This window comes from Pelodiscus sinensis, chromosome 17 (genome assembly GCF_052426305.1).
Source record: "Pelodiscus sinensis isolate ZL-2025 chromosome 17, ASM5242630v1, whole genome shotgun sequence".
NCBI classification, from domain to species: Eukaryota; Metazoa; Chordata; order Testudines; family Trionychidae; genus Pelodiscus; species Pelodiscus sinensis.
Genome location: NC_143068.1, coordinates 23,243,396 through 23,258,739, shown reverse-complemented (window position 1 = coordinate 23,258,739; position 15,344 = coordinate 23,243,396). Strand labels below are relative to the sequence as shown.

Sequence of the window (15,344 nt, the reverse complement as noted above, 5' to 3'; positions counted from 1 at the left end):
TCAGCCAGCTCAAAGGAAAGGGGGCAAGTTGGTTTCAGAGACTTGTTGGCAATGAAGCTCGCACCTTCCTGACTCAGGAGCGGCCAGCCGTTGCATGACTTGGGCACACAGAGCTAGAGAGGCAGCTCCTGATGTCTACTGCCTAGCCATTTCCATGTGTTGGATCAGATTCTCAGCCAATGTAAATCAGCAAAGCCTGATGTAAACCACCGGCCTGAAGTGAGTGGAGCGAGGAAAGTTTGCACCAGTTGAGGATCTGTCCCTGTGACTGAAGGAATTTGTGTTCCTTACATTTCAGATGCAAATATGAATTTGAAATAAGCTTTCCAGGAATAATCTCTGCTACTGACAAGTATTCGCTGTTTCTGGTTACTCCTGTACTGAACTATTGTGGGAATGCAAGGAAAAAGGAGGAGTGTAAACAGAAATTCAAAAGTATATTTGTGCTTGTGTGTGTGTGTATCTGCCACCGGGCAGATTTCAACCTGCGACCTCTGAAGCGGAGTATAGGAGCCACTATTCTCTGATCTAAAAGCCAGCTGGCTTCCAGCCCATGCTGTAGAGGTCTCTTGGTCTTAACTGTTGCTGTGGTCTAGGTACCACTTGCATTGCTCAGTACACACTAGGTGTTGTGGGTTACATACTTCCCCTAGGTGAGGAAGCCCGTCCCGAGCTTCAGAGATCCAGTTGAGATCCCAGATGAGCCCCCACTTGTAACCTCCACCAGGTGGATTTCAACCTGTGACCTCTGAAGCAGAATATAGGAGCCTCTACCCTCTGAGCTAAAAGCCAGCTAGCTCCTAGCCCATGCTGTAGAGGTCTCTTGATCTTAACTGTTGCCGTGGTCTAGGTAACACTTGCATTGCTCAGTAACCACACTAGGTGTGTGGGTTACAGGTGCATATGCACGCACATGCACACACACACATGTACATATAGTTGCAACATGTGCTCAGGGTGTAAGAATTAATGGATCAGGCCCAATTTTCTTAATGCACCTTTTAGAGGATAAGAAGTTCAGGAGGGATCCAAGAAGGCAGAGGGATGGATAATTCTGTGGTAGATAGGACAGCATATCACAGACTTACACATGAGGATCACACAACAATTTAAGCTGTCTAGCACAGGTAAAAGAGGAAAGGCAATCACTGAAAAATGTCAAGCTAAGGGGAAAGTATCACGTTTAATTAAAAAACTCAGCTACTCTTAGTATGACAAATCACTTCAAGAGACACACTATCTTATTAGACCCACCTTGCCTCTAATATCCTGGGACTGACACAGCTATAACTGCACTGCATATAACAGTAAGTCTGAAGTAAGTTTGTTACGGTGGTAGATCTGCTTATGGGGAGGGGTTGTGATATCTATACATCCCAGTTGATTCAAGGAACTAAGCCCAGGGCTCTCACTATGCTGTAGAGCATTTATCCCAAGTGCTATATTACCATACAAGCACAACAGCTAGCGATAGTCACAACATAAAAGCCATTGTTCTTTGTGTTCTGTATATGTGTGATTAGTTCTCACAAGAAATCTTGACTTGACAGCCCTGGGAATCTGGTAACTAGCCACCAATTTGTCTCTTTCCTAGACACAATGAGAAGGTAAAAGAACAACAAGAAAAAGAACATAGCTATATTCCTTTAATATAAATGCCTTAAGGTGGCTGTACCACGTTGCATTTCCTGCAAGCTGTACAACTAAAATGAACTGGGACCATATTTCAAGAAGCTTTCACATGCAAAGAGAATTAGCACCATCTACTGGTCATATGAAAAAAAGCATCCATCGTAGCCAACTTTCCCTTCCTAAACTGGACAGACTCTACCCCAAAGGATTAATGGACACAAATCAGATATTCAAAATGGTAACACACAGAAACCTGAGGGGCAACATTTTAACCTGCCTGGGTTTAAAAGAAGCCATTCTTCTACAAGAAATTTCAGGCGCCAACCACTGAGAGAGAGAGACTGCTGAACTGTCCTTCGTGTGCAAATTTGACACCCTCTCCCAGGTGGTGTCAAACTGAACTGGATGGGCCGTTATATTTAACACCCAAATGACATCAAAAGCTAGGTATGGGACACTTACAGCCCACTCTATTAACCTCATTTTGCATGAGCACTTTGATAGTTTTTTTTTTCTCCCCTTCTCCCTTCTTTTTCTGCTTTTGATTTAGGGTTTCTGTCCCTTTTGCTCTACTCATCTGAAGAAGTGGGTTGTGTCGACAGAAACTCATGATGCGTTATGTATAATTTGGTTTGTCTCTCACGTGCCACAGGACCACTCATTGCTTTTTAAGTTTTTTTATAAGTTACAGACTATTGCAGCTACTCCTCTGAGACTTGCAGAAGGAAGGAAACTTCAGCATTACTCCTCTTTGTCACACTGCAGGATTTCTGAGCAATGTGAGTAGCTGTGGGAATCTAAAGGGAATATTCATCTTATAAAAGAGAGGCAGCACAGTCCAACAGATAGGGCCCCAGACTCAAAATTTGAGTGTTATATCTGACTCTGTTATTGGCTTAGCGTGGCAGTGTGGAGAACTGCCAACTTTCTAATAACATAAAAAACCTGAACACACTTGCCCTGCTTCCCTGAGGCCCTGCCTTGTGCCCTGCCTCTTCGCTGAGACCTCATGCCCACTTCATCCCCCCTCCCTCTATTGCTTGTTCTTTCTTCACAGTCGGCAAGTCATTCACTCTCTGTCTCCTCTTCTCCTCCTATAAAATGAGGATTAGGACACCTGTGCACCTTTGTATTGCATATTGAGCTCTCTGGATGGAAACTGTTGTGCGTGAGTGACTCTTTACTACATGTCCCAAATAGACAGATTAACTCTCTAGAAATGGTCCTTGCAGGAGTATATTACCCTCCTTTACAAAATCTGTCCTTTCCTGTTTTATTTTCATGTCCAGCTCATACCATCAATCATACCCTCACACTCACAGCATCCTGAGGTGCAGGGACCAACTGGGGTTAATGGCTGGAGAACAGCTGAGGGTAATCAGCCCTGTTCAGTTAGTCACTTATTGCCAGTAAATGCCTTGTGTTGTCATTGTTGCTTAAGTAACATCCCTGCTATTGCGTGTGAAAGGGGACAAAGAGATGGCCTGTGGTTCATAGGATATGATCATTGTTCTGCGGTATTTATGTGTCCCTCTAGAGCATGATCTCTGGTAACTTTAGTTCTGCCATGAGCATTCTTTCCCAGGATGATCTGACTTGCCCGCGGTCAGATGGAATCAGTAATTTGTGTCCAAATATGTTTGACATGTTTAACAAAAATGTATGTTCCAAAAAACCAAACACAAACTATCACATCTCTTAACTCTTCAACCTCCTCGAGGTCCCGAAGCTCTTAGCAATTATTTCCACTAGTGCTTACATGCAACCACCTCTGGGACGAAATGTGCCACACAGCATTGCTACATAAATATTGAGGCCGAGTGAAAAAATCATGTCCCATTGAAATTGAAGGGGGGATATTAGGGAATCTTGGATACCCCAAGTGGAATTTAACCAAAATCTTGGTGCCAGTGTTTTCAGCCTACTGAGAGATGCTGCCATAATAATTAATAATAAATTAAGATTGATCCTCTACAGTGCCGGTGTGGAGTGTTGAATTGCGAAGTACATGGAACAGAGTAATGGACAGGAAGGACAACACAGGGGACACCCACTCTGCATTATAAGAGTGTGACTTGCATCTCACTACAGGAATGAGTCCAGAGAGGGAAGTATTTAGTTATTACCATGATAGCCTAATGAGGATCAAGCTTAAGTCCATGTTCTTTGTAGATGCATCAGTTCTGTTCCCAGATCTAACCTCTTTTTTGGTTCACCCCACATGCAAGTAGGGATGGCCATTCAGAGTTCTGCTCAGCACTCAGGTTAGTCTAACGTGTGATCTTACATTTGCTCTGAGGTGCAACCGTTTTTTGCTGTGCTCTGAGCAAGGACTTGAAGGGTAAAGGGCTTTGGCTTTAATATTTATTGCATGTCCCTAGCACTTTACAAGCAGCGAGTAATTAATGGGGTTTCCTTGTACTTTGTATTTGACAGGTGTCCATGCCATTTTACTTCTTGACCTCCTGTAGACAAGATGAACCCAGTTTTGAGTTTTGATTTTCTTAATGGCAAAGCCTGTTAAATGTAAATGACAAAGCAAAGAAGGCTGTGGAGTTAAACATGGGTTTATGTTCTGAACACCCACACCCCACAGGCATGGCTACATACTCAGGTCAAAAATAAGCTTTCTTAAGTGATTATTTACTCCCCGCTCTGAAATCATCTTGCTATTACACGGTTCCCTGAAAACACCCATGAATGAATTATAATATGATACCACCATTGAAACTCAGGGTATCAGAGAGGTTGTTTGAGGTTTCATTTTAGCTTTGTCATTCATCTGCCATCTCTCTTCACAAAATGAGTTGTTGACCTCTGTTGGGTGGGAAGCTGTGAAAGATTATTCCAGTCATTTGGCATACTCTATTCAAAAGTACTCTGGTTCTGTCAGTCGATAGTTGAAGCCAATGAAAACAGCACAATTTTCTTATGCTTCAGAGCTGTTGTCAATGTTATAATTATCTGAATCCTTAAACATGTTGGGAATCATGTCTATAATAGGACTCAGTAAGGTGCCTTTCAGCTGAAAAATCATTATCCTTACAAAGGGGTTTTAGTGAAAGGAACTGAGATGGGCAAAATCTAAGACTTAGCATCCATGAGTTGACAACAGGTGAGCTCTCAATGTTAGGTGTAATTCCAGACTAGATAGGATCAGATTTACAAAGGTAGCTTAAGTGGGATTTTCAAAAGCAACTACGTGAGTTAGGCGCCTAATTCATACTTGACTTTCAATAAGCAAAAAGTTTCAGTTGACCTAAATCTGCTAGTTTAATGAAAAAAGTTTCAGCTCCCAAACGTTGTCCAGCTCTACGTTTGTAGTTAGAGAGGCAAAATGGACATCCAGAGAGAAACCAATAAAGCAATTGCCTCTTGTGGTGGTTTCAAACACTAAATGAAAGAACTGCTCAAGTTTCACTCTGTTCCAAGCTGAGAGTCTGCATTATGAGCAACCACAGGAAACAAACAATCCGGGTGATTAAAGCAAAGCCTGGCCTTTTAGACCCTGTTCTTGCCGAGGCTTTTAACATTCTCATTTTTTATTAAAAGCAGTGATGAACTGTTAGTGACTGGTAAGAGAGAGGATGGATGAGGCATTTAGCTTTAACATCTGACTTGGTTAATCTTCCAAGAGTCTATTTATTCTTGGTGCTAACTATAGTGAATTTAATGGAACGCAGAGTTAAAGTTAGAAATTTGAGACGCAACTACTGTCTATTGAGAAGCCAATAAATAATTGAACAACCTGACAGCCCAAAACTACTGTCATCTTAATTTAATTGGAGTGTATGGAAAAGACATTACTATCCAGTGCCTACATAGTTTCCTTTACTGGTGACACACTGCTTTGAATATACACAAGCTAGAGTTTTACCATTAATGTGAAAGGAGCAGAATTGGCAGTTTGTGCTGTGTACTTCAAATCTATTTTGAATGGTTTATTGTTTTTGTGATCCTGCACATGTGGAACCTCTCAATATGTCTGAAAATGGATAATGGACATAATGGACTAAAATGAACGAGGCTGAACATCTTTGAAACTAGTTACGCTGAGTCACAAGAGTAGTTTATTAGCTGTGATTCTCCCAGATGAGTAAGAGTGGAAAAAAGTAGTATTACTATGATGGAATTATACAGCACATCATTTGAATGACATCATGTGCAGAAAGTTATCTATGCAGTGAAATTTGTTTTTAATAATCACCTTAATACTGACCATTCAGCTGGCTGTATTGATCAAAAATTGCTTTCCAAAAGCCAGTCCCTAGGAGTGCTGATATTTTGCTCCCTGCTCATACTAAAAGTTGGATGCTCGGGTAGAAGGAGTAGACTGGATGTCATTAAATGCTTTGATTTTCAAAGATAAACAATTTCAAACCAGATTGAGTATCATTTATCTGCAAATAAAGAATGTCGCAGTTTGGGGAAGAACCAGTTTAAGATAACTGCAGCTAACTGGCCTGCTTTAAAATGCCTGGCGGTTCTCATTCTGAGTAGAGGTTTTGATTCTGTATGAGGAAGCTCACCCTTTGGTAACACTGGATGAGTATAGATGGATAGATAGATGGATGATTCTGTGTGTATTATGACCCAGATCCAGAGCAGGTAAAAATTGAAATCAAGAGCTGTTTTATACCTACTGAAGAGTAGGCCCAATATTTACCTTATTGATGAAATCCATTAAAATCAATAGGAGTCAAAACCCACATCCATAGCCAAATCTATAGCAGAATTGCTAATGTACCATCACCGCATTATGCCTCTGCACCATTATTGTGAAGCTATTTCCATGCATATTTTTCAGGAGATAACTAAAAACCATTCGCTAAACAACTATTTAGGTTCAGGGTCCCTTCTCAATTTGCACACTGTTTGGAATAGTAGAAAATGTGTGATTTGGGGTCTGTGTACACCCCACTATTTCTTTAAATCAACCTTTCTTTGAAGATGAGTCCAAGAACATACATTTAACAGTAAGGAGTAAGTAGAAAAATAGAAATATCAGATCGTATCCAAGTGCATAGCAGTATGGAGATAAAGCACATGCATGGTGTGATATAAAGTGGGTTTAAAGGGCTGTGTAAGGAAGGGGCTGAGTGACAATGTACCATTCTAGGAAATACGGCATCTGTTTCAACCTCTCTCACGGACATACACAAATCACTTAACTTCTCTGCGCTGTTTAGCAACCAGCAGCTGCAAAGCACTCTGTGTTTGCTAGGGATTATTAACAGAGTACTAATGAAATTACAGCTGTGCCATGGTTACTGACCAGGGAGAGGGGGCAGTGTGTTTCCTGAAAATTTATTGAGAAGGGGCATAATAAATGGAATCACTCTTTGCAAGTGACATCAGTGTTTCTCTCCACTTATTTACTTTAGTGGAACAAAACCAACCCCTACTGGTTCTCTTGAAACCAACACAGTTTTTACCTACTGCTGTGAAATACTGGTGTTACCATAGATTTCTTTAAAGTATTTTATAGTCATATTAGTGACCACAGCTAAAACTGTCTGGTTCTGAGGAGTAAAACTAAGAAGTATTAGCCTGCTAGAAAGATTTTAAGTGGCTCTGAAACTACTGATAATAAAATCTGGTTCTGAACAATGTTTCTGAGGATTCTTGATGGGCAAGGGCAAAGAAAACATCTAGATGGGAGGTGCGCAGAAGAGGAGTTTAAGAAAGGGCCATGGTGTCTGGTTCACACAACTTGCTGTGCAACCTTGGGCAAGTCACTTAGGCCAGGATCCACAAAGGGACATAGACTATGTCTTCACTATGAGCTAGTGATTTGACCCCCCCACACACACTTGATCTTAGCCAAAAGGCAGAGAAGCAGTTATCCAGGAAAGCCTATAGACTTGCTAGGCTCTAGAGCATGGTTGGCCGGGGAGAGGGAGCAGAGCGCTGTGCTCCTGGAAAGGGCAGGGCCTCAGACAGAAGGGACAGCCCTCAGTGTCACCCATAGCCTGCCGCCACCCCCACACCCGCCAGGCAGCCCTCAAAGCTATCCAGAGCATGCTGGGGAGAGGGTGAAAGAGCAGGCTATGAGCAGGATGTGGTATAAACAGTGACTGGAGCCCCAGGCCCTTTTAATTGCTGCCAGAGAACCACTCTGCATGCTCTGTGAAGCTCTGAGAGACAGGTACCCCCAGCCTCACCCTCTCTGCAGAGGAACATGGAGCGGGGGCCCCTCACTTTGCCCAGCGCCCATGCAGGCTGTCAGCTCTTCTGATTGGTGCAACATCTGATTTGTACTAAGCCAAACTCTGTATTGGGCATTGGAATGACCACTGCTGGAAAACCGTGCCCACTTCTGTGTTCACCATTTCATGAAGGATGTTGATAGATTGGAGAGAATTCAGAGAAGAGCCGTGACAGTGATTACAGGGTTAGAAAACCCGCCTTATTACAACTGAATTGAGGAGCTCACTTTGTTTCTCTTAACAAAAAGAACCTTAAGGGGTTATTTGATTACAGTCTATAAGCACCATGGGGAACCAGTATTTAATCTTTGGTTATTCAGCCTACCAGAGAAAGGTATAATGTGATCCAATGATTGGCAGTTGACGCTAAGCTAGTTCAGATGGGAAATGAGGAATACATTTTTAACGGTGAGAGGAATTAACCATTAGAACGATTTACCAGAGATTGAGGTGGATTCCTCATCACTGATCATTTAAAAATCAACATTGGATGTTTTTCTGAAAGATCTACTCTAGGAAGTACAGACGGTCTGTTTATACACAAAGTCAAACTAGATGATCACAGTGTCCCTTCTGGCTGTGAAATGTATTGTATGAATCTGTATGTGAGAGAAAATAAGGCCCAGTATGTGTATTGTCCCTTGTGGCAAGATACATTAGGACTTGTATTGGCTATAAGGTTGCTTAGTTGCATATGCAAAAGAATAATAAACACAAATTGAAAAAATAAAAGAGGGCTGAGTTCATGTGGGATCAGAGATAAAAGATATACCCTGTGCAAATCCTTCCTTTCCCAGCCTTGTGCTCATGTGGTGTCTTCATTAACTCTCATGCAGTAATTTGAAACAGAATTCTCAACCCCAAAAAAGCAAGTTTTCAACCTTGACTAATAAGGTGAATTTGATTTTCATGCATTAAAACTGCGATAAAACCATGCTAATTGTTTTTAATTATCTGAACCAAAAATGCCTCACTTGTGTAAGTAATTATGTACGTAATTTCAAGCTGATTAAATAATCATGATTCTCCGCTCATTGCCCTCCAAGTGCTTTTAACCAAATTTAATTTTAAAAAGGATCAAGAAAATAATGACCTGATTCAAACATTAATTACTAATTTTAATCCTAATTCATTAAAAAACAGACCTATTTTTCCCCTGCAGAGTCTGCAGAGCATTAATCAGCATTTCTTAAAGTGATTCTTTTAAGAGACGGATACATTGTCCCATATTTTCTGTCTCCCCAAGCACCATCAGTGCTAGCAGGTCCTGCTGTTGGCCAGATCGCTGCCTGTCAGCTGCTCCGCCATCAGCAGTGAGTGTGTGTGTGTGTGGGGGGGGGGTCCAGAGGCCAGCAGTGGGGCTAGATACACAAGGCTGATGGCAGGGCAAAACTGCAGTGGGCAGGGCCAGATCACTTCCCCTGCCAGTCCATCAGCACAGTCCTGCTGCATGCTGGCCCTGGAGGTGATTTCCAGTCTGTTCCCACCCTGAATCTGCAGACTGCACAGCAGCCTCCCTGGCAGCAGCTTAGCTCTGTCTTCACCTGCTTCCCCCCCCCCCGGTCCAGGGAACATGGAATTGCTCCATCCCTTATGCACCCTTCTCTTCTGAGCCCTGGTGCACAATGCATCTTTAAGGCTTAACCCGGGGTGGGCAATCATTTTGACAGGGGGCACTTCAAGAGTTTGGTAAGTGGTCAGGGGCTGCACTTTTCCATGGAGGGGGTGCAGGGTCTAGGACAGAGGTTGGGTCCAGAAGGGAGCTCACGGTCCTGGGGTGCAGGAAAGGGTGTGGGATCAGAGAAGGAGTTTTGGTGAAGGAGGGGGTTGTGACCTAGGGTTCATGGTCTGGGAGGGGGTATGGGAGCAGGAGAGAATTCTGGGGTGCTGGGGGGGGGGAGGTGCACGGTCTGGGAGGGAGTTGTGACCTGGAGCAGGTGAGGAGAGGGGTCCAGAGGGTTTGGGTGGTGACCTGGAGGTAGGGGAAGAGGTGACTTGGGCAGGGAGTTAGGGTACGGGATGGGGTAGGGTGCCAGAGAGGCTCTGGCCAGCAGGTGCCAGCAGCCCAGCAGACTCCCTGCCTGCCACAGCCCCAGAGGTCTAAGTGGCTGGCTTCTCCATGTGCTTCACTGTGCTGCATGGGGGGTTAATGGGAGCTGAGAGATTGTGCTGGGGGCAGGGGCAGCCAGTGGAACCAGCCAATGGAAGCTGAAAGATTGTGCACATGAAGCTCTCCCCTATCCCTGTGCAGAAAGGCAGACGGAGTAGCTGCTCTGAGCCCTGCCTGAGGGTCCTAACGGGTAGCCTCAGGGTGGAATGAAGGCCTTGGCAGGCCATATCTTGCCCGCCCTAACTTAACCCCTTCCTGCCCAGGTTGTAGCTGGTGACTGGGTTATGTCGGTGGCCAGCAGCAGCCTGGAGGCATTAGCTGCTTTTTGACAGGAAGGAATGAGCTCTGCAAATCCACAGGCCAAGTCAGACCTTCCCACCCCCTCCCGTGACTGGAAGCAGCGCCCATCCCTTCCTCCAACACAGTGCCAAAACACGCTGCTGGTCACATCTGGTGTGAATCCTGACAGCTTCTGTTCCCTGCCCCCTACCCCCCATGGATGAAGAGGCAGGCTCCTACCCTCCCTGCTCCCGCCCCCCACCCCAGGCTGGAGCAGCCCTCCGCCTGCGGTGGGCTGCAGGTGGGGGGCTGCTTCCAGGCACTGGTTAACCAGTACCCAGAAAGCAACACCCGGTAAGGTTCCCCATTCACATCCCTAATCCTAACATGGCTGTCCCCAGCTCCTCCATGGCACACCTCAATCACTCATTTAGCGTGGGGTTTCCCTTGTGCATGCAGGGCCTCCACGTGCTCATCAGAGAGATGCTATGAAGTCACTGACTTTCTCTGCGTGCTGGCCAATTTCAGTGTGTTTGGTGCTCTTCACGCTGTACAGAACAGGAACATCTGAGCCTAAATAATTAGATATCACTGATAACATTAATTATAAACATAATAAACAGAAGAGAGAGCTAATGGAAAGGGCTAATGAGACATGCACGGATGGTGCACCGGGCATCACAGCTGATGCACAAGACAAAGGGCTTGGAATGCAATGTGAGAGCGCAGAAGTGCTGCCAAAAGGCACATTTAGTCAGGCTGATGTAAGTGCCATTGATATTTCAGAGACAGACACCAAAGATGATACAACAGAGAACGTAATCAAACAAGGGGAAGGCTCCTGGACTAAACAGCCTAATAATGGACATGCTGGAAGAGCTCTCCCCGTGAAGGGGATTGGAAGCCACCCAAGGGGCCCTGAAAGAAATGTGAGAATCACCAGAAAAGAGTATACTTCTCTCTGGGGGCTAAGATGAAGCCATTATATACTGGTTTGTACTGTACACAGAGGGACAAGAGACTCTGAGTGCGTGTGTGTATCCGTAGGCTAATACACCTGCTACACAGAACTTATTTTCTGTTGTATCTAGGGCAAGCTGAAACAAACATGTAGAGGACTCTTTGCTCTTTTGATAATTTTCCATTTAAAGGACAGAAATAGCATTGATATTTGTTGCCATGTCTTGTAATGGTGGCAGACTTGGGAGAATTCCAGCCTTTTGTAAGAGTCTGACTATTACCAACATCCAGTGGAAACACTTGCTAGTTTCTTGTTGCTGGTCTGAGAAAACAGGATCACAGTCATTTATTCCAGTTTGTAATTAGGCCCAGTATTGGTAGACTAGTAGCATAAACTCCTCATCCCAGAGCTTTATCTATACCTACATTCCTATTGAAATCAATGGGAACTAGGCTCCTGTAAGTACCTGGGTCTTGCCTTCTGATACCACTCACTGTTTAAAATACCATTGCCATATCTTAGGGCAGCAGACAGATTAGGCCTTTGCTGTAGAGAGCCTAAGGTGTAAAAGAGGCCCAGTTTTGGGAGAACACTGCAGAGACTTTATCTGATTTCCAACAAGCAAGACATTAACTCCCTGCTCAGTGGCTAACTCCACTCAGGTGATCAGGAGTAAGTAATGAAGCAGAGCTGAAGCCACTGGATCCAATCAGGAAAGGCAGGGAACTCTATATAAACAACTGCTGAGGGGCTAGCTGAGAAAGCCTTATATTAAGGCAGCATTCCCCACCTAGGTGCTATAGGGCTAAGCTCTACCTCATGGGGGAGAGTTGGTTGTGATTTGGAATTAATTAGCCTATTTTGGGGTCCTCTTTGTAACCTGACTAGGCAGGTATATATAAATCCTTGAGAACAAAGCATTGAGAAGGAAAAGCTGCTGGCTAGATTTTCTGTTGCTTAACCCAGATGGCTAGCTCCTGTTATTCCTCATCTTTTCTTTTCTTTCTACAGAGACTTGTCCTGTTTTTGTTTGAGGCTTCTTTTTATAGTAGTGTAGTTTGTAATTTAGGAAGAAACAATTGTTTATCTCCATCTGGGATGTTGGCAGGGGAACAGAGGAGTGTGTTATCTTCATCAGCCTCTCTTAATTTAATGTCTGTTCATATTTCTATAGTCTAGGCATATTTCTAAGTTCTTGTGTATGGAGGCCATGTACAGGTTTCCTGGGATTTTCCATCTCCACAATATTTTGTTGTTGTAAGAGTGTCTAATGGGCTGAGTGGAGTTGAGGGAAAACAGATTCTCTGCTTCTCTTCCCCATAAACCAAAAGAGCCATGAGCACCAAATGAGAAGTATTTCCTTAGTCCTCCTGCAGGAAAACTCCCCTGCAAGTTAAGAGAGTTCTGCTTGAACAAGGACACCAGGGACTGGCCCTAGTGGTTTTATTAACCTTGTATGAGTGTGCCCATCCCATTCCCTTTTCCCTGTCCCCTTAAACCTTGGAGGAATAATGTGAATCCCATTGAATATTACAGGATCCATCATGTGGATGTCCTGATAATGATTCTGATGAGTTTAAATATAGTTTACTGGCCACAGTGTTAATCCCCAAATGATGCCATGGATCAGATATCACAGCAATGCATTCAGCTGAACATCTGTGAAGTATATTACAGCTTTTATCCTAATGCAGGAGACACATGCTCAATTGAAAATACAGAACATTAAGGAAAATATACCATGGCTGGTACAACTTAACCTTTCCTCCCCTGCAAAAAAACAACAACACTTCACTGGAAAAACTCTTATGTGTATTTTTTTACAAAACATTTGAAAATGTGAATTCCCTACAACTCTCTCAAATTATCATTTCTGGAACATCTTCCTATAACATGAGAAGTTCTGCTGCATGCAAAAACACATTATACATTGTGTATCATTCAGCCTTGCCCCTGCGAAAGGTCTTGGGCACAAAATGATCTTCAAATGCAGCAGTAGCACAGCAGTGGTCTTTGAAGTCTCAACAGATGGGTCTTCACTGCCACATCAGGGGCCACATGTTAATTTGTCCGCACCAAAAGGCCACACCTATTCTGGACACATCTTCTTAAACTAGCAGTGGAGTTACACTAGCATGAAGTTGCTGTGGTACAATGAAGAATCAGGTCCTTCTACTTCTGCTCAGAGATGCAGCCTCTTGACATTATGGCTACGTCTACATTGGCATGATTTTGCGCAAGAACTCTTTTGCAGAAGAGTTCTTGTGCAAAAACTCTTCCAGAAGAGAGCGTCTACACGGGCATGTGCCTTTGTGCAAGAGCATCCATGCCAGTGTAGAAGCTCTCTTGTGCAAGAAAGCTCTAATGGCCGTTTTAACCACAAGGCTTTCTTGCGCAAGAAATTCATGTTGCCTGTCTACACTGGCGCAAGAACAGTTGCGCAAGAGGGCTTATTCCTGAATGGGAGCATCATAGTTCTTGCGCAAGAAGCACTGATTTCACACATTAGAACATCAGTGTTCTTGCGCAAGAACTTCCCGCCAGTGTAGACAGGCAGCATGTTTTTGCACAAAAGCGGCCACTTTGGCGCAAGATCACACCAATGTAGACACAGCCCTTAAGTATTACAAGTTCCAGTACCCCTACAAGTGACCAATGGTAGATTTTCGAATGTTATATTGGGATGCCTTGCATTGCATCCGGCTAGCAAATGGACAGGTTCTGTTGACAGGTTCTTCTGACACAGGTTCTATTCACTTACACTAGTGTGACTCAGGATCACAAATAAGTAGATTTACATTGGTCTCAAATGTGGCTGAAGGGTGACTCAGCCTCAGAATGGGCACCCTGAATCTAAAATAAGTGCCCTCTCTCCAAGACAATGTTTTAAAGTGATTATTCAATTAACTTTCTATTACTGTAGGCTGGATTCTGAGTCTCTTGAAATGACAGTGTAAATCAAGATGAGTAAGACTGATGAATCTGGCCTTATACAACAGAGGTTTTTTCCCCTAGTGACAAGAAATGTAGTAAACAAACTGGTTTCCCAGATTAGGGGAGGCACTGAAATATCCAATAACTGCAATTCCAGCAATGAGGAGTAACACAATAAATCAGATATGCTTATGTGTAAAAAGTATTTTGGGTTGATGTTCCTTAAGCCTGCTGTTACCAACTATCTAATTATGGGAAATATATGTTGTTCTTTTGTAATTGTTTCTTCTTTGTCTCCCTTGTACCCCTTTGTCTCCCTTGCTAACTCTCAGCTGAGTGAGGAAAAATAAAAATGCTTCCTTTAGCATTTTCAGACTTCAAAGCAGTTCACAAACAGTAGCTAACAAAGCTTCACAATGCCCCGGGAGGTAGGTAGTCCTATTATTCCCATTTTACAGGTGGGGAAGAGCAATAGAGAGGGTTAAACAGTGTCGGAGCTTGATTTAAAATTCAAGAATTCATGGCTCACAAACTAATTTATGTGCAATCACAGAATGACTAGCTTTTAGGGCTGGGTTGGGGGTTAAACATTTTTAGGACAACCCTAATTAAGCAATGAACAGTTTTTGGTTTTAATAGGCCAGAATCTGATCCTGGATAATGGCCCCCGATGCTGGGTAAATTCAAAACAATTTTATCCAAAACAGGAACCGCTGCTTCTGTGACCTTGCTCTACTACAAAGACTCTTGGCTGTAGTACTGCTGTAGATCTCACTGATGCATCCATGTGTGACAGAATGACAGTCTCACTTGCACATTTTGGTGTGACACCACTGTTAGTGTAGTGAAGAGCTGTATTAGGGTGACTGGGTGAATCAATGGTCACCTTATTCACAGAACTACATCTGCTTTTGTGAGTAAGCTGGGTTGGATGGGCTGATAGTGTCTTTGATCAGTGAATAATGCCCAGGTGTCCGAGAAGCCCATTGATTGCCTCAGATACCATTTAGTATGATTTGCTGTGCCAGACATTGCCTATGTGTTTACCCTAGTCATCGTGGAAGCAGTGAAACTGTGATAGTTAGCAGCTAGTGTTTTATATTTTCAAATCTCTTTACCAGCATGACCTGGTAAATCATCACAATCCTCAGAGAGGTAGACAAGTGAGCATTATTATAACTATCCCTTCTTACTGATGGGGACCTGTGGCAAATTGGTT

General features: G+C 43.5%; 1 long non-coding RNA gene across 2 annotated transcripts in view; it reads left to right on the top strand.

The window, feature by feature from the left end:
• LOC142818856 (uncharacterized) overlaps nt 1–15,344 on the top strand; it is a 144,284-nt gene that overhangs the window by 62,441 nt on the left and 66,499 nt on the right. Inside the window, exon 3 of one of the 2 annotated variants that reach the window (XR_012896537.2) lies at nt 1,595–3,770. The exons of the other annotated variant lie outside the window; for it this stretch is intronic. This is a non-coding gene — a long non-coding RNA (uncharacterized LOC142818856). Of the gene's footprint in view, nt 1–1,594; nt 3,771–15,344 lie in introns of those variants that run through there. 2 annotated transcript variants of the gene reach the window in all.